Source organism: Ctenopharyngodon idella, chromosome 3, assembly GCF_019924925.1.
Source record: "Ctenopharyngodon idella isolate HZGC_01 chromosome 3, HZGC01, whole genome shotgun sequence".
NCBI classification, from domain to species: Eukaryota; Metazoa; Chordata; class Actinopteri; order Cypriniformes; family Xenocyprididae; genus Ctenopharyngodon; species Ctenopharyngodon idella.
In genome coordinates this window covers 15854898-15876916 of record NC_067222.1, presented here as the reverse complement: position 1 = coordinate 15876916, position 22019 = coordinate 15854898, and the positions used below count along the sequence as shown (strand labels likewise).

The 22019-nt window shown below is 36.1% G+C and overlaps 1 long non-coding RNA gene across 1 annotated transcript; it reads left to right on the top strand.

Moving 5' to 3' along the window:
* Positions 1–1493: 1493 nt before the first annotated feature.
* On the top strand, positions 1494–11583 carry LOC127508253 (uncharacterized). Its single transcript, XR_007928751.1, has 6 exons — positions 1494–1661; positions 7292–7438; positions 8006–8901; positions 8976–9098; positions 9462–9603; positions 10825–11583. It is a non-coding gene; the product is annotated as an uncharacterized LOC127508253 (long non-coding RNA).
* Positions 11584–22019: the final 10436 nt, after the last annotated feature.

Sequence of the window (22019 nt, the reverse complement as noted above, 5' to 3'; positions counted from 1 at the left end):
ACTTTCTCTGTGTCAGCTATTTCGGTGTACTTACAGTTTCATCCTTCTTCTGTACACAACTAGTGACCTTTGACCAGCCCGCTTTTGGTCCAACAATGTTCTTTAACACTCTCAGAACGCCCTTTCTCAATTCATCTTTATGGCATGTTGAAACTCAGAATTATTTACAGCACTTTTAAAAGCATTGAATTCAGACACTGTCAAGATTTGGGATATTAGCTGGGTGACTTCAGTTAGAGACATATGATAGAACCGTATCTTTCTAGACACGTCTCTTTTAAACTCTGAAAAATGTGCATGTACTGATGGCAAACTCTCAGCAAGTCTTTCTATGGCCACAGGACTTGAAGTTGTACTGACTGCTTGTAACTGTAGTATGGGTCCACATTCTTGGAACATCCTTTTGTAGCCTGTCCCATAGTTATTGTTCCTAACTTTTCTCTTAAATTTATGGAAAGGTTATGCAAGTGTTAGAATTAAACACTTTCAAAACAATGTTCATGAAATCACCATATATTGTATTTGATGAATGTTTTCATAATGTTGGCAGAAAAAAAATCTTTGAAAGTCCTTTTAAATAGTAAGGATCACTAACTTTTTGGATTAAAAATGTGTGTTTTAAGACACACAAACATCAACAATCAGCATATGAAACTGCATTGCGGCATGAAGAAATTATGCTGCTGCATTCTTTTACTCTTTATGTTTGAATATTTTTGGTTTGTCCCCATTGTTGTGGTTTGTATGATGGGAAAAAAAAAGAATACAATTTACAATAATTATAATTTCAACAAAAATGCTGAAAAGATGCAACAAAATGTCAAAAAGTTGTTGTGCAATTTAAAATAATAATAAAAGGAAAAAAAATCGTGAGAGAAACAGACACAAATCTGAGAGCGGTGATTGTTGATTTTGATGCGGATGATTGCTGATTGAGAACCCCTGCAAAATCCAATGTGGATGGTAAATACATGTGAAACCCCCCCGGATTGGGTCAGGTTTTTGTGTGATTGGATCGAACCCTTCAGAAACCGAGATGGCGAGCCACCCACTGAGCGACTGTTGATTTAAGAGGAAGAGAGAAGGAGGAATTCTGGACTTCCTCACCAGATTAGTGTCTTTCTACTGTTAAAGTGTAAATTCTAATCGGTAGGATTGAACTGACTTTTCTCCATAGATTGTTTTGCACTACTGACTGTTGCACTCCAGACTATTGCACTACTACTTACATCTACACCTAGTGACTATTGACACGCACACACAGGAATTGAGAGGAATTGAGAGGAACAAATGATTAATTTGAGTTGTATTTATTTTTATTTCATTGTTATTGTGATTTTATTTGACCTACATTCATTCAATCTTTCGAACACAATATAAACTGGTACATTTTCTAGTCATTGTTTGTGTTTTATATGTGACGTATTATTCCGCAGCTCTCAACTGTGATTGGATAGGGGGAGGGGAAATTGGGTTAGTTTTCATTCCTTTTGGGCATGTTTTGAGGGACCTGCCAATCCTGAAGCTGTTTGACAGAAGCTGCGCTTTTGAAGGACCGAAGCACAGCTCTTGCGACACCAACACAGACCTATTGTGCTTTTTAGACTTGAAAAACCCAGAAATATCTGAAAACTGAGAATTACGCCACTGTGAACATGAAGGTAAGTTCATTTTAATAGATGGCCTAACATTGCAAAAACTCTACATTTTAGTTTTCTTTGTTAATTTCTGTACTTTGTGTATTTATTTACTTCTAAAATGTTTCATTTTCTAACTTTGGTATGTTTCATGTGTTTAAAAATTCCCAAGCACTCTCTGACAGTGCTGTATGGTGTAGGTGATTGTTATCATATTTTAAACACACGTAAGTTTGGAATTTTCTAGCTGACCCCAGCGTGAGTTTTTATGGTGACCTTTATTTTAGAATGCATCACCTTATTATTTCCATGACGACGTGTCATGTTTGTCATGTGACACACCGCATCCAAAATAGACAGATTTATTTTCTTAAGTGAATCTGTCGGATTTACAACACGTCAATTCATCCACTTCTCCAGTCAAGCCAGAAAAAAAGTATTTCTCCTTTCTTTCTTTCTTTCTTTCTTTCTTTCTTTCTTTCTTTCTTTCTTTCTATTTCTCCTTCCTTTCTTTCTTTCTTTCTTTCTTTCTTTCTGATATTTCTCTTTCTTTCTGGTTTCTTTCTTTCTTTCTTTCTTTCTTTCTTTCTTTCTTTCTTTCTTTCTTTCTTTCTTTTTCTCCTTTCTGTCTTTCTTTCTTTCTTTCTTTCTTTCTTTCCTTCCTTTCTTTCTTTCTGTCTTTCTTTCTTTCTTTCTTTCTGATATTTCTCTTTCTTTCTGGTTTCTTTCTTTCTTTCTTTCTTTCTTTCTTTCTTTCTTTCTTTCTTTCTTTCTTTTTCTCATTTCTGTCTTTCTTTCTTTCTTTCTTTTTCTCATTTCTGTCTTTCTTTCTTTCTTTCTTTCTTTCTTTCTTTCTTTCTATTTCTCCTTCCTTCCTTTCTTTCTGTCTTTCTTTCTTTCTTTCTTTCTGATATTTCTCTTTCTTTCTGGTTTCTTTCTTTCTTTATTTATTTTTCTCCTTTCTTTCTTTCTCTTTCTTTCTTTATTTCTTTTTCTCCTTTCTTTCTTTCTGTCTTTCTTTCTTTCTTTCTTTCTGATATTTCTCCTTCCTTTCTTTCTGTCTTTCTTTCTTTCTTTCTTTCTTTCTTTCTGATATTTCTCTTTCTTTCTTTCTTTCTTTCTTTCTTTCTTTCTATTTCTCCTTCCTTTCTTTTTTTCTGATATTTCTCTTTCTTTCTTTCTTTCTTTCTTTCTGATATTTCTCTTTCTTTCTGGTTTCTTTCTTTCTTTCTTTCTTTCTTTCTTTCTTTCTTTCTTTCTTTCTTTCTTTTTCTCCTTTCTGTCTTTCTTTCTTTCTTTCTTTCTTTCTTTCTTTCTTTCTTTCTTTCTTTCTTTCTGATATTTCTCTTTCTTTCTTTCTTTCTTTCTTTCTTTCTTTCTTTCTTTCTTTCTATTTCTCCTTCCTTTCTTTTTTTCTGATATTTCTCTTTCTTTCTTTCTTTCTTTCTTTCTTTCTGATATTTCTCTTTCTTTCTGGTTTCTTTCTTTCTTTCTTTCTTTCTTTCTTTCTTTCTTTCTTTCTTTCTTTCTTTCTTTCTTTTTCTCCTTTCTGTCTTTCTTTCTTTCTTTCTTTCTTTCTTTCTTTCTTTCTTTCCTTCCTTTCTTTCTTTCTTTCTTTCTTTCTGTCTTTCTTTCTTTCTTTCTTTCTGATATTTCTCTTTCTTTCTGGTTTCTTTCTTTCTTTCTTTCTTTCTTTCTTTCTTTATTTCTATTTCTCCTTCCTTTCTTTCTGTCTTTCTTTCTTTCTTTCTGATATTTCTCTTTCTTTCTGGTTTCTTTATTTATTTATTTTTCTCCTTTCTTTCTTTCTTTCTTTCTTTCTTTCTTTCTTTCTTTCTTTCTTTTTCTCCTTTCTTTCTTTCTATTTCTCCTTCCTTTCTTTTTTTCTGATATTTCTCTTTCTTTCTTTCTTTCTTTCTTTCTTTCTTTCTTTCTTTCTTTTTCTCCTTACTTTCGTTCTTTCTTTCTTTTTCTCCTTTCTTTCTTTCTTTCTTTTTCTCCTTACTTTCGTTCTTTCTTTCTTTCTTTCTTTCTTTCTTTCTTTCTTTCTTTCTATTTCTCCTTCCTTTCTTTCTGTCTTTCTTTATTTTTCTCCTTTCTTTCTTTCTTTCTTTCTTTCTTTCTTTCTTTCTTTCTTTCTTTCTTTCTTTTTCTCCTTTCTTTCTTTCTTTCTTTCTTTCTTTCTATTTCTCCTTCCTTTCTTTCTTTCTTTCTTTCTTTCTCTTTCTTTCTTTCTTTCTTTCTTTCTATTTCTCCTTCCTTTCTTTCTGTCTTTCTTTCTTTCTGATATTTCTCTTTCTTTCTGGTTTCTTTCTTTCTTTCTTTCTTTCTTTCTTTCTTTCTTTCTTTCTTTCTTTCTTTCTTTCTCCTTTCTTTCTTTCTTTCTTTCTTTCTTTCTTTCTTTCTATTTCTCCTTCCTTTCTCTTTCTTTCTTTCTTTCTTTCTTTCTTTCTTTCTTTCTTTCTATTTCTCCTTTCTTTCTTTCTTTCTTTCTTTCTTTCTTTCTTTCTTTCTTTCTTTCTGATATTTCTCTTTCTTTCTGGTTTCTTTCTTTCTTTCTTTCTTTTTCTCCTTTCTGTCTTTCTTTCTTTCTTTCTTTCTTTCTTTCTTTCTTTCTATTTCTCCTTCCTTTCTTTCTTTCTTTCTTTCTTTCTTTCTTTCTTTCTATTTCTCCTTCCTTTCTTTCTGTCTTTCTTTCTTTCTTTCTTTCTTTCTTTCTTTCTTTCTGATATTTCTCTTTCTTTCTGGTTTCTTTCTTTCTTTCTTTCTTTCTTTCTTTCTTTCTTTCTCCTTTCTTTCTTTCTTTCTTTCTTTCTTTCTTTCTTTCTTTCTTTCTATTTCTCCTTCCTTTCTCTTTCTTTCTTTCTTTCTTTCTTTCTTTCTTTCTATTTCTCCTTTCTTTCTTTCTTTCTTTCTTTCTTTCTTTCTTTCTTTCTTTCTTTCTTTCTTTCTTTCTTTCTATTTCTCCTTTCTTTCTTTCTTTCTTTCTTTCTGATATTTCTCTTTCTTTCTGGTTTCTTTCTTTCTTTCTTTCTTTCTTTCTTTCTTTCTTTTTCTCCTTTCTGTCTTTCTTTCTTTCTTTCTTTCTATTTCTCCTTCCTTTCTTTCTGTCTTTCTTTCTTTCTTTCTGATATTTCTCTTTCTTTCTGGTTTCTTTCTTTCTTTCTTTCTTTCTTTCTTTCTTTCTTTCTTTCTATTTCTCCTTTCTTTCTTTCTTTCTTTCTTTCTATTTCTCCTTCCTTCCTTTCTTTCTTTCTTTCTTTCTTTCTTTCTTTCTTTCTATTTCTCCTTTCTTTCTTTCTTTCTTTCTTTCTATTTCTCCTTCCTTCCTTTCTTTCTTTCTTTCTTTCTTTCTTTCTTTCTTTCTTTCTATTTCTCCTTCCTTTCTTTCTGTCTTTCTGTCTTTCTTTCTTTCTTTCTTTCTTTCTTTCTTTCTTTCTTTCTTTCTGTCTGTCTGTCTGTCTTTCTTTCTTTCTTTCTTTCTGATATTTCTCTTTCTTTCTGGTTTCTTTCTTTCTTTCTTTCTTTCTTTCTTTTTTTCTCCTTTCTTTCTTTCTTTCTTTCTTTCTTTCTTTCTTTCTTTCTTTATTTATTTATTTCTATTTCTCCTTCCTTTCTTTCTGTCTTTCTTTCTTTCTTTCTTTCTGATATTTCTCTTTCTTTCTGGTTTCTTTATTTATTTATTTTTCTCCTTTCTTTCTTTCTTTCTTTCTTTCTTTCTTTCTTTCTTTCTCTTTCTTTCTTTCTATTTCTCCTTTCTTTCTTTCTTTCTTTCTTTCTATTTCTCCTTCCTTCCTTTCTTTCTTTCTTTCTTTCTTTCTTTCTTTCTTTCTTTCTATTTCTCCTTTCTTTCTTTCTTTCTTTCTTTCTTTCTATTTCTCCTTCCTTCCTTTCTTTCTTTCTTTCTTTCTTTCTTTCTTTCTTTCTATTTCTCCTTCCTTTCTTTCTGTCTTTCTGTCTTTCTTTCTTTCTTTCTTTCTTTCTTTCTTTCTTTCTTTCTGTCTGTCTGTCTGTCTTTCTTTCTTTCTTTCTGATATTTCTCTTTCTTTCTGGTTTCTTTCTTTCTTTCTTTCTTTCTTTCTTTTTTTCTCCTTTCTTTCTTTCTTTCTTTCTTTCTTTATTTATTTCTATTTCTCCTTCCTTTCTTTCTGTCTTTCTTTCTTTCTTTCTGATATTTCTCTTTCTTTCTGGTTTCTTTATTTATTTATTTTTCTCCTTTCTTTCTTTCTTTCTTTCTTTCTTTCTTTCTTTCTTTCTTTCTTTCTCTTTCTTTCTTTCTTTCTTTCTTTCTTTTTCTCCTTTCTTTCTTTCTTTCTTTCTTTCTTTCTTTCTTTCTTTCTGATATTTCTCCTTCCTTTCTTTCTGATATTTCTCCTTCCTTTCTTTCTGTCTTTCTTTCTTTCTTTCTTTCTTTCTTTCTTTCTTTCTTTCTTTCTTTCTTTCTTTCTTTCTTTCTTTCTTTCTATTTCTCCTTTCTTTCTTTCTTTCTTTCTTTCTTTCTTTCTATTTCTCCTTTCTTTCTTTCTTTCTGATATTTCTCTTTCTTTCATTCTCTTTCTTTTTTCTTTCTTTCTGATATTTCTTTCTTTTTAACTGATATCTTTCTCTCTTTCTATCTGATATTTTTCTTTCTTTCTTTCTCTTTCTTTCTTTCTATCCGATTTCTTTCTTTCTTTCTTTCTTTCTTTCTTTCTTTCTTTCTTTCTTTCTATTTCTCCTTCCTTTCTTTCTGTCTTTCTTTCTTTCTGATATTTCTCTTTCTTTCTGGTTTCTTTATTTATTTTTCTCCTTTCTTTCTTTCTTTCTTTCTTTCTTTCTTTCTTTCTTTCTTTCTTTCTTTCTTTCTTTCTTTCTTTCTCTTTCTTTCTTTCTTTATTTCTATTTCTCCTTTCTTTCTTTCTTTCTTTCTTTCTTTCTTTCTTTCTTTCTCTTTCTTTCTTTCTTTATTTCTATTTCTCCTTTCTTTCTTTCTTTCTTTCTTTCTTTCTTTCTTTCTGATATTTCTCTTTCTTTCATTCTTTCTGATATTTCTCTTTCTTTTTAACTGATATCTTTCTTTCTCTCATTCTATCTGATATTTTTCTTTCTTTCTTTCTTTCTATCTTTCTTTCTATCTATCTATCTATCTATCTTGGAGATATGTCACATTATTTGACTTCAGAGGCCCATAAAGACCTCATTTCTAATAAGTAGAAAAAACTAATGGTCGGTTTCTATAGGGGACGTCCCATACAGTATGCATACCTCACATGAGTACATTTTACTGCAGCATTTTGGAGATATATGTCATTATTCTTCTTTATACACCTATAAAAACCTAATTTCTCATTAGTAGAAAAAACTAATGGTCAGTATAGGGGACGTCCCATACAGTATGCATACCCAATATCAAATCTTTTTACTGCAGCATTTTGGAGATAATGGGCTTTGCAATGCCACATGGAACAGGGAAAGAGTCAAATATTTTCTACATAGACCGCTTCAGTTTCTAGTGTTCAACATGAAAGCAGTAAGTATTGTGTGACTGTGTTTGTGAAGTGTTAGTGGAACATGTTGTTTTCATATTTCTTCTGTGAACATCAGGCTCTGTATATATATATATATATATATGCTAAGATGCAATTACATTCGTTTTGATCCATTTTTGGCAACAGATTGGGTCATATTTTGGAGCTTCTCTAAATCTGTTGGATGTGGACTCAGATGGAGACTCAGATTTCCTTCTGGTTGGAGCGCCGTTATTTCATCAGTCTCAGCCGAGGGCAGAAGGGAGGCTGTATGTCTACACTTTATCGGAGGAGGTATGGACAGATTTACGACTATTCAGATTAGTGATAGTATCCCCTGATTGTACTGGGAAAAGATTCAAAGCCTCAGAGTATCGACAACAGCACCATCTACTAAAATTTACAAGAGCCACAAAGCCTTAAAATATAACAGGCCTGGTTTCACAGACAGGGCTTAGACTAAGTCAGGATTAGGCCTTAGTTCAGTTAAGGAAGTCTTTGTATTTTCTTTTACCTTTTGTTCTTGATAGGATATTTAGTTGCTGGGTTAAAGTAGTTCACTTTTTGTTTATTATTTTGGCCTGGCCCTGAAGTTACTTTTGCGATCTTATTCATTGTTTGAACTGCTGGCAAAAAATATTTTCTCTAACCTCACAATAAATATAAAAACCTGAGAAAGTTCTTTTTTTTTTAAATAATCTGTTTGGTTATCTATTTCCTTTATGTTTCAATCCTGAACCCTAGACCTGGGGTCGTAACAACTGAAAATGTTCCTAAACTGAGAAACTTTGTCTATTTCTAAGCAGATATCACTTCTAAATAAATGTGCCGATAAATAAATATTGTGTTCTCTCTCTGTAGTATTTTCAGAAGACACTAATCGTGAGCGAGTCAAACACAGGCAGATTTGCGGCATGTTTGGCTTCACTAAAGGACCTGAATGGAGACAGCCTGTCAGATGTGGCAGTGGGGGCGCCGCTTGAGAACGAAGGTGAGGGAGTCGTCTACATCTACCTGGGCGACAGGACACATGGCATAAACCCCGAACACGCTCAGGTGAGAGTCTGCTTTAGTTCCCTCAATCCCAAACATTGTGTTTGTGGCCAGTTTAACCCAGAATCCCAGACGAGACAAATGTTCACAGATAAACAGACAGACATGGCAGGATAAACGTGTACTTCTGTCAGGACCACTATCGTCAAATATGATTGATAATGCATAGAGTTTGTATTGGCGTCATGATTCTGTTCTGGGCAAGAACTCCCTGCGCATCCATGCAGCCTAGCATGGATAAGAGCAGGGAGAGCAGCAATAACCCCCCCCCCCAACCCCCCTAACGCTAACGCTTGATAATAATGAACCACTTTGACACAGTGGATCGCTTCAGGTTTTCTCCATTACCAGTTGTAAACAAGCATTAAAAACTACCCAGAGTCTGAGGACAAAAGATGTTTGGTGTGACACAGATATTCAGACTCGTATGGTGTATTCATATAGCTGCTTAGTGTATTCGTATAGCCAAATGCATATCCTTTCAAAGTAAACTCCAAACACAGATGCTCGACACATGCGCACTAGATAGTTTCAAGCGTTCATCACCTTGCACTTTGTTTTTGTTGCATCTCCTGAATGTGGACATGATGAGAGGACTCAATCAAGGATTCTTCGTTCAGAATGACCTGTCATCCCGGACTCTGCAGCAGTTCGTCCTGCTGGATTCTGGAATCTCCTGTTTCAGCTTCCCCATCTTCATGCTGGTACATTTCATCTATCACAGCTTCAGCTAATCACGGCAGCTTCGGTTTAACAGCAAGTGTTGTGTTTGTTTTAGCGCTGCACTGCTGACACAGTGTCTCCTCTGAAGATACGAATGAATTTCTTACAAACCGAGATGTTTTCTGCAAACTCTGCGGCAATTCTCGATATCCACAGCAGGATGGAGGAGTATGTCAAGGTGAGCTGAGCTTCAAACATCTCTATACACTATAGGTTTGTTAAATTCATGTCTCTCTCTGCCTAGAAATATCAGATCAAAAGCAGTTAACTCTTAAGATCCTAAAGGTCCTGCAACATTCAAAAGCGAAATAAAATGTTTTGTATGCAACTAGGTGCCGTTTCAAAGGAACTGTAAAAGCTGTGTGGCCGATCTGAAGCTTAACTTCATTTTTACATGAGAAACAACAGATAAATATATCAGATGATGCTAATGTGAAATGTGATTATAAATGCTTCTGAATATTGCCATTCTTCATGAGGTTTTGTTTTGTAATTAAACATGAGAATGCGATGGAGATTCTGTGTTCGGTTTGTTCTGCAGGAACGACACACTACTGGTGGTGAATCAAGCTCATTTTACTGTCCTCGTTTCGCTGGCCAACCCAGGCGACGACTCCTTCAACACCAGCATAGTGCTGCACTACCCAGAAGGCCTCTCACTCTCTAAATTTGACACTGTTAAGGTACTGCTGTCTGCATGTCAAACTAAGGACTCTTTAAGTAAAAACATATAAATGTCCTTAAAACAAGATCAGTTTTCTTGTGAAGCACTGCTATATTACAAATTTGCAAACAGAAATTCAAAAAAATTAATGACTATTTTAAAGACAGACTTTTAATATTGGAATTTTTAATGAAGTCTTGTTTAAAAGTGTTTTTTTTTTTAAAAAAAAAACTTGAAAAAAGATTGAAAGGTGTTTCAATTGCCAACTATAGAAGTCTGTGTTTATTTATTTCATCATATTTAGTAAATTAACTGTTGTAAACCCTTTATTTCCCAGAATGCATCGCCTGTGCTGAATTTATTTCTGTAAATTCATTTTCCTGTCATTCCAGTTCAGCTTCCTGTGAGATCTGGCCAGTTCAAATTCAAAAAGGAAGCCAAATCTACACTGTTATTAAGATATTTGCTAAAGAATTTTCTCTGAAAACTTTCTTTGAAAGTCAAAGTATCTTATGTTGTGTTGTTTTAAGGATTTAATAAGTGTGTGTGTGTGTGTGTGTGTGTGTGTGTGTGTGTGTGTTGTCCTGCTATTATGAGCCTGATTACACCTTGACACAAATCAGCTTCAAAGTTTTCAAGCTAGGTAATATCAAATCATCGAAAGACAGATTTGCCCTAATAATGTGCCCTACTGGCATAAAGGGTAAGGTATATCATACAATCTTGCATTGAGGGAACAACAGTCTGCAGAAACTGTTCTTAGGCTTACTTGGAATAACTAAAATCAATCTGAGAGAAGACATACAGACTCTAAACAGACGTGTTGAGAGCTATTTATACACACTGAGCACTTTAGTACGGTTTGCACTTTTGCGGTTGTTTTAAATGTCATCTAGTCAGAATTGAGAGTTTTGACTATTTGAAACTGTTGTGTGAACTGCTGAAGAAAAATGGTTCACCTGATTTTTTTTCTGGTTGCGCTTGTGGTGTTTAGTTGGTAAGTTAAAAGTATATTATGAAAGTAGCAGTTCTGTTTAAATCCGTGAGATGATTCTGCATGTGCTGTTAATGTAAAAAATGATGATGCTTGCAAATCATTCAATCTGTGATTCACAACAAGCCAGAAATCTTTACTTTTATCTAGGCCTAATTCATTAATTGTGAAAATATTTTAATATGTTTAAAGTTTAAATGTTTTAAATGTTGTAAATAATATTAAAATGGTTTAAAACGTCTTCAGGTGTGTTTGGAGATACAAATTGAGTCAGTGATGGAGGGAGATTCTGTCATTCTAAAGCCTGATGCTACAGTGAGAGGAAACGATCGAGTAGAGGTTTGGACAAAACAACATTCTCACTGCCTGACTCAACAGACAGAATGATAAGATCAGGTTTTATAATGATAGTGCTGCTGGGAGATTCAGAGACTGAAACTGGATCATCAGACTGGAACTCTGACCATCAACAACACCAGAACCACAGACTCTGGACTTTATACAGTCACCAGAACCAACAAGGAGACACCACTGAACATATTCAGTCACACTGATTCAATAGTTTATTTCATTTTTCTGCTGACGACGCCCAAAAGTGTATAAGTCATCACATGATGATCAGTGTTTCTCCCAATGCTTTAGCACCCCTTGTGATTCAGTATGGAAACACATACTTTTGGTCTTAGTGTTCATGAATGTGTTTTCTGAGAGTGAGAGGCAGTCATGTGGCGCCTCCTGATTATTATCTTGCTAATTTCTTTGTCAGTTTTAGGTAAACGACGTCACATCATCAGTCAACTCATGACATATACTTTCCGCATATAAACTGCCACCAGATGGACCTAAATCCTTGCATGTGCATTAGGAGAGACACCTGAATAACTGTTAGATTAATTAGCTGTTTTATTGAACTAAACTAGAGAATAATTGTTTTCAATGTTTTCTTCTGAACATATTCAGTTAGAAGGTTGTTTTAAGGGTGAACTCTCTCTCCCTGAGTATTCTGATCAGATTTAGTCTACTCTGAGAATCAGGGTATCTTCCATTCATTCGTTTTTTGATTTAATATTGAAATAAAAAAATAAAAAAACGAGAAAATGGCACTTTTTTGTTTTTCATTTTTAAAAAGAAAACCAAAAAAAATGGCTTGATTTTTCGTTTTTTCGTTCTGGGATTGGAAACGAATAATCAGCTTGAATATTCGATCTCTACATGTGGGCGGGAATGAAACGCCTCTTTCCGCTGATTGGTCAACCAGACATCAAACCATGTCGTCATCAGTTGTTCATAGAGACATAAGCTCATAATCTGAAAACACGCCCACCGGGAGGGGGCGGGTCAATCCAACAGTCCCCATTGACTTTATATAGCGTGAGGCTGCCTCCTTGTCATTTCTGGTTTATAACAAAAAATAGAACATTTTCTAAAAACTGCTGACATGGTGTACAGCAAACAAGCTAAAAAACCCCAAACTAAGTTTTTATAAGCTGTCGACCTCAAAAAAACGAATGTTTAAGGACACAAAAGTGGAAACAGGAAGTGAGACAGATCGCAACGGGTCATAATACTATAAGAACTACATTGGAGGGGACAGGTGACAGGTGAAATAATTCTTTGACATGGTTAAAAATAGTGAATGGTTTGTTTGTTTTTGTTTGTTTATTTAGCATATGTTGTCGCCGATTACGTTCCCCTCCAGTGTAGTTCTTATAGTAATATGACCCGTTGCGATCTGTCTCACTGCCTGTATCCACTTTTGTGTCCTTAAACATTCGTTTTTTGGGGTCGACAGCTTATAAAAATTTATTTCTGGGTTTTTTAGCTTTACACCGTGTCACACAGCAGCTTTTAGGCATTGTTCTGTTTTTTGTAATAAGTCAGAAATTGCAAGTAGGCAGCCTCACGCGAGGCGGTTGGATTGTTTTCCCCCCCGGTGGGCGTGGTTTTCAGATTACACTAAATGCGCTCTGTCTCTATCGGTTCTGCTCAACAGAATAAAAGTCCCTCGCTCTACAGCTGTACGGATTCTTAATGCGTTTATAGCAACTACATTTCATCTCTTTCTCATAAATATTAGGTTTTTTTTGCAGCTGCACATAAACTACCCCCTAGCCTACAACTTTGGCACACTGCCTGTTTTATTTAACTGACCAACTATAAAAATCTGTGTGGCAAAGCTGCTAGAAGCACTGGGCAGCCGGAGCGAATTTAGGCTACAATACATTGAAGTAAAGTGCAAATCAGTAGTCTATCGATTTAAGTGTAAATATGCAGCAGTCAAAACATTTGTTTTAGACAACACCCTGAGTTTTGGACATGGGATGAATTTGAAATATGACAGATATGAAAAGATATTACATGTTATTAGCTCCTCAAAGCGGTGCTATTAGTTCAGAGATGGACTTTATTGTAATGGGAATTGGACGTCATGATTTGATGATGAAGGTGAACTCGTTTGAGATGCCAATTTGAAATATCACACTTTTAAAAAAAAAAAAAAAAGTAAAAGAAATAAATAATGTTAAATAAATATAGTGTTAAATATAGCTATTATAGTGCTCTCTTAGTTAAAAGAAGATATCAAAACCCTGAAATAACACTAACAATAAAGAGATGAAGAGTATTTTTATAGGCATCTGTTGGTGTCAGAAATTAACTTTACCATAAAGGCAATTGATTTTCACTGATTTTGATTATAAGATTTTTTCCAAATCTTATTAAATATGTAGGTATGCCATCTTTAATGTTAAGTTCTTAAATTCAGTCAACTAAATTAGAATAATATGACGCTATAGGCTGTTACCAATTAAATCAGTATCAGCCAAAGGCTTGCAGAGGTGTCAGAGAAGCAGCACCTGAAGTTGCTTTTAGATCTATTTAATAAGATGTTGGATAATGTTGCTCAGAGAGGGCAGTAAATGCGTAGCAATTACAATTGCATAATGTAATGAGATTAATGTTTTAAACAACATTTTGAATACAGAAATATTAAATAAATGACAAAATGAAATGATATTTGGATTATGAAATTAATGTCGCCAGTATGTGGCGGCAAGTCATTGTGTTAATGAATGAGTCAACCGATTCGTTCAAAACACTGATTCATTCAGGAATAAATATCAAGTGGATCTCTAATATATTGGGCCATTGAATCACTCGGTCAACTGATTTGTTCAAAGACTATTGCCTAAAACAAAAGTTATGTAAAAAAAAAAAAAAAAAAAATAGCATGCAGCCTATTATATACATGCTGTATTTTTGACATCATACGCCAGTGATAACCTACATTTCTTACACTTCTCTATTAAAAAAAAAAACCTCAATATAGAATAGGCCTAATATAGAGTAGGCCTAATAGATATGCTGTGACTGTAAAATATACTGAAATAAATATCTTTTCATAGCCTGTCATATTTCAAATTCATCCCATGTTGTCTAAAACAAAAGTTGTGACTGCTGCATATTTACACTTAAATCGATACTGGTACTTTGCGCTTTACTTCAATGTATTGTACATTTGCTCCGGCTGCCCAGTGCGTCGAGCAGCTTCGCTAGATTTTTATAGTTGGTCAGTTAAATAAAACAGTGTGCCAAAGTTTTAGGCTAGGGGGTAGTTGTGTGCAGCCGCAAAGTAAATTAATATTTATGAGATAAACTAATATTTCATGCGTAGATCAATTTATGTCTACACAGAATCAGGGCCTGCCCAAGCTTGTATGGGGCCCTAAGCAGAATTTTATTTGGGGGCCCCTCGGTTAAAATAACTTAAGATAAACAGTAGGTGTGTCCCAATTTGTGCACTATTCTATGACGTTTTCAAGTACAAATAGTGTGAGTAGTGCGTTCACACTGAAAACTCCAAAAAAAAAAAAAAAAAAGTGCACTTTAAATACCTGGATGATGCACTAAATTAACGGGAAAAAAAGAAGTGTGGAATGTTGGACACTTCATGCACTCAACTGTCACAGCTTTAATTACGTAGCGGAGAGAAAGGGGGTATCAGACTCCGATGTTAAATGACAAAATAACCTAAATACAATTCACACACTACATGGATGAGTACATAGTGCATAAGTACATAGTGTATTAGTGTATAGTGCGTCATTTGGGACGCAACTAGTATCTTCTTATATAAAAAATAAATGTAAATGTACAAAATGGACAAAATAAATTAAATGCTTAAATAATGACATAAAATTAACAGTTCAGATGGACCTGTAGGAACAGTTCACCCAAAAATGAAAATTCTCTCATCATTTACTCGCTCTCAAGTTGAAATTAATACAGGTTTGGAACAGAGTGAATAAATAATGACAGAATTTTCATCTTTGGGTGAACTGTCCCTTTAAGGACAAGGGCAGCATGTTTACTATTAGGCCGCTGTTACTTTAAGACCTGCACACATCTAAAATACAGACACGCATCCGATTTTCTCTCAACTGATTACTTTCACATTAGACATATCTAACTGTGTTTATGTAAACCTTGTGTGTATTTGACAGTATTAGTGCAATCAGACGCGAAAGATAAAGTCCACTATTCGGGCGCTGTTTGACAGGCTTTTAGTGTGTGTGTGCGCGCGCTTCGGGTGTACGCGCTCAGAAAAAGCGCATGTCAGAATGAAATGAATGAAATGTTTAACCGACAAGGCAAATAATGAACTTTTGTGATAGCGAATAAGTGCAGAGTGCTGTAAGTGTAACTCTACCGCTGCGTTAACATGTGATGCAAATGTACGTCGAGTTGTACAGTATTGGGAAGGAGGCGCCAGAACTGCAACTGATAGAATAAGCGCTGTAAAACTCAAGCTGTCATTTTATTTGCTCTTGGGGGCCCCTGCTGGCGGCTGGGCCCTAAGCAGCTGCTTAGTTCGCTTATAGGGAGGGCCGGCTCTGCACAGAATTAAGCCCTGACTCTGCACCAGTACGATGTATGTCAAGCCATTCACTAGTTTGGTTATTTGATGAGAAAGAGATGAAATGTAGAATAAACGTGTTAAGAATCCGTACAGCTGTAGAGTGAGGGACTTTTATTCTGTTCTGTTTTATTCTGGTTGACCAATCAGCGGAAAGAGGCGTTTCATTCCCGCCCACACTTAGATATCGAATATTCAAGCTGACGCGCTGTGAATCATTATCCTGAACTGCTCAACAAAGATTGTCCTATATATAAACACCGCATTACGCAAAACAACGCGTGCGAAAAGTGAATCCATATCACCTACAGGAAGAATTTCCACGCTCGGGTGTAGGTCATATGATCCATATCTTTAATAACAAAAAGATTTCCAGAGAATGAGGGCAGAAACATTCCAGGGTTAACTTGTGGAAACATGCCTTGTGCAGGAACGTTTTGGGATTTTGATAGTGGAAATTTTTAAGTACAACTTGTGGCATCACACATAAGCAACAAACAGACACAAGTACAAAAATAACACACAACAAGCATATTCCACATAGCAGCAAGAATAAATAGCAGTATAAAGTATTGCACAATCCCATGTATAATGTGTAATATGTGTATTACACATACAAAATAGTCCAGTTTATAATGTATTGTACAGTGTAATGTATTTCACAGTCCCTTAAATAATTATAAGTTTAATTCTTGTATGGCACTTGGATAAAAACTGTTCATAAGTCTGGAGGTGTGAGCTTGAATGGACCTATAGCGCCTCCCAGAAGGCAGCAGTGTGAACAGACGGTTTCCAAATTTTTATACAAACTTGTTCACTACAAAAGACACCAATTCAAACCTCTGTAAGAATATCACAGCCCTCAGGAGTCTTATTTAATCTTTTTGCTTTGTTTTTGTGTTTATGTACCGAAATAAACTAAATAAACATGTTTGGAAGTCATAGGTTAAATGTAACTGGTCTGTTTTCTGCGTTGTGTTATTAAGAACTGGACGGCAAGCGGCAGTTTTGCTGATCGTTTACTCCTGATATATAAAAACAAATAAACAGCCTCTTAGTGTGATCACATGGTCCACACTTTAGAAACAGTGAAGACACAGCATTGAAAGCCACCCAAACAAAAGGGTTACAAATATGAAGAAAGTTGGCCAAACTTCTACACATTTTGTAGTCATACCAAAGTGCCCATTAAAAATTGAAAAATCTTGGACCATGTACTTTAAGGCAAGTTTCAATAAAAAAAATTAAAAAAAACATGAACAAAGCAATTTTCAAAGACTGCATGTACCCACAGCCAAACTGTGATTCAGACATGAATAACTGAAGACCCAGAATCCAAACCAAACAGGGTTTCAAGTTGAACCATAGATTCAATAAGTCTGCAAACTGGTTTGATAACTCTCCCAAACCTGGTAGTGTAATGATCACCTGTGTTTAAATCAGCTACAGGATCTTCCCTAAAGGGTTCACTGGCAGAGACGTGAGTTTGAGATGAATGGTTAGCACCAGCACCAGCCGCAATATTATCATCAGTCAAGAACAAAGCAACTTGTGAATTTGGCTCCTCTTGATTGGAGAAGTGCGATCATCATCACAAGTAGTCATATTGCAGATGTTCGACATAGAGTCTGCATGTGAGAGTTCCTCGGCCTCATTCTGCCCATCATCTGCGTGCTCTGAAGACTCAATCTCGGCGACGCAGGACTCACCACTCACCACTGTGCGTCTGCCCAGTTCGACCACCACAGCGTGCTTCTGCATCCTTGTGATCAGAACTAACAATTTCTGTTTCAGGCAGAGGGAGGAAGTTCACTTGAAGGAGAAGATTTGGATGCACTATTCTCTCATTCCCAGCCCTGTCACGGATCTTATAGATGTGTATGGAAGTCTTTGAGGCAACAACAGTCTACATGACTGGCTCCCATTTGTCAGAAAGTTTTCATTTCCTTCTACAACCTTTGTTAGCCACAAGCACTTGGTCACCAACAGCTAGAGGTTGGCCTTTAGCTCTTTTGTTGTACTGACTGGACTGGTGTTTTTGTTCCACAACAGCATTCTTCTGGGCTAACGCCATGGTTAGATCAGAAGTCACTGACAAGAGATCTGACATACTTGACATAATCACAGATTGACTTATCCCAGAGGACACTTTGGAACATGAGGTCAACTGGCAACCTTGGTACCCTACAGAACTTTAAATTATGCCGTGAGCTTCACACAGTTCACATACATTTGAAAATCCAGTGTTTAGTTGAACCTGACAAGCGCTCATTGTCACATTTGTAAACATGACGACGTTCTTTTTTCACGAGGGGTTTGGTGCCACAACAGCTTTGTTTCCAGGTGGATTGTTAAAGATCGCGACACGCACATCTCCTGGAAATCCTGTAGAATTCAACCACTCAGAAGACGATCACACATGCATGTCATGTGCCTGTCTGTAAATGGGAGGAAGCCACACCCTATTTTGGAGCTTCCACCCCCATTTGGAGATCTTCAGGCTCCAGTTATACCAGGGGTGTTCAGACTCGGTTCTGGAGGCCCACTGTCCTACAGAGTTTTGCTCCAACCAGCTCCAAAATACCTGCCTGTAAGTTTCTAGTATGCCTAATTAGACCTTGATTAGCTGGTTCAGGTGTGTTTAATTAGGGTTGGAGCTAAACTCTGCAGGACAGTGGCCCTCCAGGACCGAGTTTGGACACCCCTGAGTTATGCTGCATTCACGCCACCTCGTATTTACCAGAATCTTGAGATAATGACCTGCGACGTTATATTCAGAGCTGTTCACGTCCTGAACAGTTAAGCGCCGGGTATACTTCACTTTCCGCGCCCGGACGCGTCCCATGCACAGTCGTGTCCGCGTATCTTTCAAAGTATACTCAACCGCGGATGCGCGCGCAGTACAACTTTTTTACTATACTCTACTAGACAACGGAGAGCAGCACTGAGTCGTGTCATCAACGGAGAAGAAAATTAGTGCATCCACCATTGCAACATAGTTCAGAAGATACACAAGAGTACAAGAATCTAAAACGACGGAGAAGGATGTGCTTCTTAGTTTACTCATCTTGTTTCAAGCGTGTTGTTTTTAAATCACTTCTTTACACACTCTTCTTCGATGACTGCACACTGTGGTCAGTACTGTGCGTATTGCCACCTAGTGGACTCTTCTGTCTTGCTTGCACATGCGCTGTTGCACACGCACCGTCCGCGCAGTCTCGAAATTTGGGCTGCACGCGGACGGGGTGTGCGGGCCGAAGTATACACAGGGCTTTAATCACATGTGTTAACACATTAAGTTTGACAGCCCGAATATGACTTCATCCGAATAGCACAGATAAGCAGCTGCCAACACACACAGAATTCACTTCACACACACACACAAATATTGTTTAAAAAGCATCCCCTTTCTCCACACACTTTCTCCTTCACAGTAACAGACGAACTGCAAATTATTTTCTGTGTAACTCCTCCATGATTTCTAATGGAAATCTGCTGACCAGAAAAGGTGCAACAGGAAAAGAATAAACAGGAAACACGAAAGTGATGGAATTTTCTGCAAAATTTCCAGGTATTTAATGGAAAGAATAATGTGTTGTTGTAGAGCAACCATTAGGGGTCAAGGGAGGTGTAAGCATATATATAAAAGGGGAAACTCATAAGGGATTGAGAGGAACAAATGATTAATTTGAGTTGTATTTATTTTTATTTCATTGTTATTGTGATTTTATTTGACCTATATTCATTCAATCTTTCGAACACAATATAAACTGGTACATTTTCTAGTCATTGTTTGTGTTTTATATGTGCCGTATCATTCCGCAGCTCTCAACTGTGATTGGATAGGGGGAGGGGAAATTGGGTTAGTTTTCATTCCTTTTGGGCATGTTTTGAGGGACCTGCCAATCCTGAAGCTGTTTGACAGAAGCTGCGCTTTTGAAGGACCGAAGCACAGCTCTTGCGACACCAACACAGACCTATTGTGCTTTTTAGACTTGCAACACCCAGAAATATCTGAAAACTGAGAATTACGCCACTGTGAACAAGAAGGTAAGTTCATTTTAATAGATGGCCTAACATTGCAAAAACTCTACATTTTAGTTTTATTTGTTAATTTCTGTATTTTGTGTATTTATTTAGTTCTAAAATGTTTCATTTTCTAACTTTGGTATGTTTTGTGTGTTTAAAAATTCCCAAGCACTCTCTGACAGTGCTGTATGGTGTAGGTGATTGTTATCATATTTTAAACACACGTAAGTTTAGAATATTCTAGCTAACCCCAGCGTGAGTTTTTATGGTGACCTTTATTTTAGAATGCATCACTTTTCATGTGACACACCGCATTCACAATAGCACTGTATGACAGATGTCGCATTTATTTCGTTTTTCATTTCTCAAATACGTGTAAGTGAACGTGTTTTGTCATTTAAAACCTTTTATAATGATCATGTTAGCTGATCTATAGCGCCGCCATGTTAGTTTGCACCGCAATTCAGAGAAGTGAATCTGTCGGATTTACAAACACATCAATTCATCCACTTCTTCTGAAATACATAAAAGTAAGTGGCCAGTGAAGTGGGAGAAGAATAGAGTAATTTTTATAGTTACCTACACAATGTGTATCTGATGAATAAAACACGTGGTCAATTTATAATTGAAAGCATTGCTATTGCCACTTCCATAGACATCGGTGTGTATTTTACAAACTATAAATGTATTGTTTTGCTAGTACTTATGTGTATTTAAATGTCTGAAACCTAATATAAACGTGGTTGAAAACACTGAATAGTTGTGAGATATGACAAGTGCTGAGTGCGTCTGTCTCTGGCTGGGTGCCAGCCAAAGCGCGAGAGCTCGTTTGAATTTAGCAGTCGATCACGTGATGCACTGAACCTTCTTATCACACTAGTGTGATTGTACACGTCAAAGGGTTAAACAAATATGATATATGATACATATTTTTGCAGGACTTTTTTTTCTGAATTTTGCAGCCTAAAATGACTGATTTTGCTACGGCTTTTCTCAAAAATTGTGTCAATATTTGCTGCATTTTTTGTTACAATTACTTGTGGTCCTGGTCTCCCATGCACAAGGCAATAGTGACACTAACGCTGGAGGTTGATGTCATGCAATCTAAACTCCGCCATTTTGGCAGGACATCAGGAGGGCACTGTAGCATTGGTATCGATAGTGCTCGAACAATAATTTAAAACCAGACATGTTTAGACCTTACAAACCTTACTATTTCAACATGGTGGACAGCTGCTCTGTGTCAGGATGCCAGAACAGGTGGGGAAAAGCAAAGGGGAAATCATGTTATCATATTCCTAATGATCCCGAGAGACGACTGAAATGGTTCACTGCAATAAAACGTGCTAACCAACACAACAAAACAACAGATGGTTGTATTTGTATTTTTTATTTTTTGTCTTTTATCTCAGTATTGCTATAAGTGTTGTATAAGGGTTTTTATGTTTAATAGTAACCCTTAAAATGATATGAAAGAGTTTAAAATGTGTTAAATAACTGGGCTATATTTTCAGTATAATGTAACGTTACACATTATTCCACCGGTCACAATTGTGGCCGAACATAAAACACAATTTTTCACGCACACTTCCATAAAAATTTAAAAAAAATAATTATTGATTATTTCAAGGGGCAACTAATGACACCTCATTTGGATATTTTCATGTCTGGGAAGAAACTAAAAGGATTATAAATACTTAAAAACAAAACTGAACTATTTTAACGGCTGCAACATAGACTGTGGCTGTGTCCGAAATCGCCCTCTATACCCTTAAATAGGGCACTATTTGAGGGGACAGCCATTTGTAGTGGTGTCCGAAACCATAGTGGACGATGTTGAGTGCACTCATTCAATCCCACAATGCACCGCAATAACGAGTGTACACCCGATGCACGCTCAACGGCTAGAGAATACCCATAATGCACTGTGAGAGTCGCGCGCTGAATGAATTCCCACGTCTCGCCAGGAGATGGCGCCCGCAGCTGAATCAATCATCCATTCATTTTCCAAACCGCTGGTCCAGCATTATCATACAGGTATAAGTTCCTTTTTAATTGATCATTAAATCGTTTAAAAGGTTTGAACATGCTAGTTCAACATAAATATTCATTACTACTGGAGCTGCCAGTTTGCTACATTTCAAAAGATTATTAAACAACAGCACAAACTATGCGAAATCGGCAGCCCTTCTGGTGCACTCAGTGTCCGAATTCACTCAATTGTTTCATTCACTCCTTCTAGTGGACTATATTAGTGGAGTAATGTAGGGAATACAGCATGTGTTTTGTGGAGGATTAAAAAAAAATGGCCCAGTCGGGCTCAGCCCGAGAATTCTCATAAGCTGTCGGACACGGGCCGGGCTCGGGCCTGAGCGCCTGGGGCCCATGCAGGGCTCTAGTCAGAACTCCTTAAGAGGGATTTCAATTAACTTTTTGAAACACTTAGAAGAGAAAGTTCAGTCATTCATCAGTGGACCACTCCCAGCAAGAGGAACAA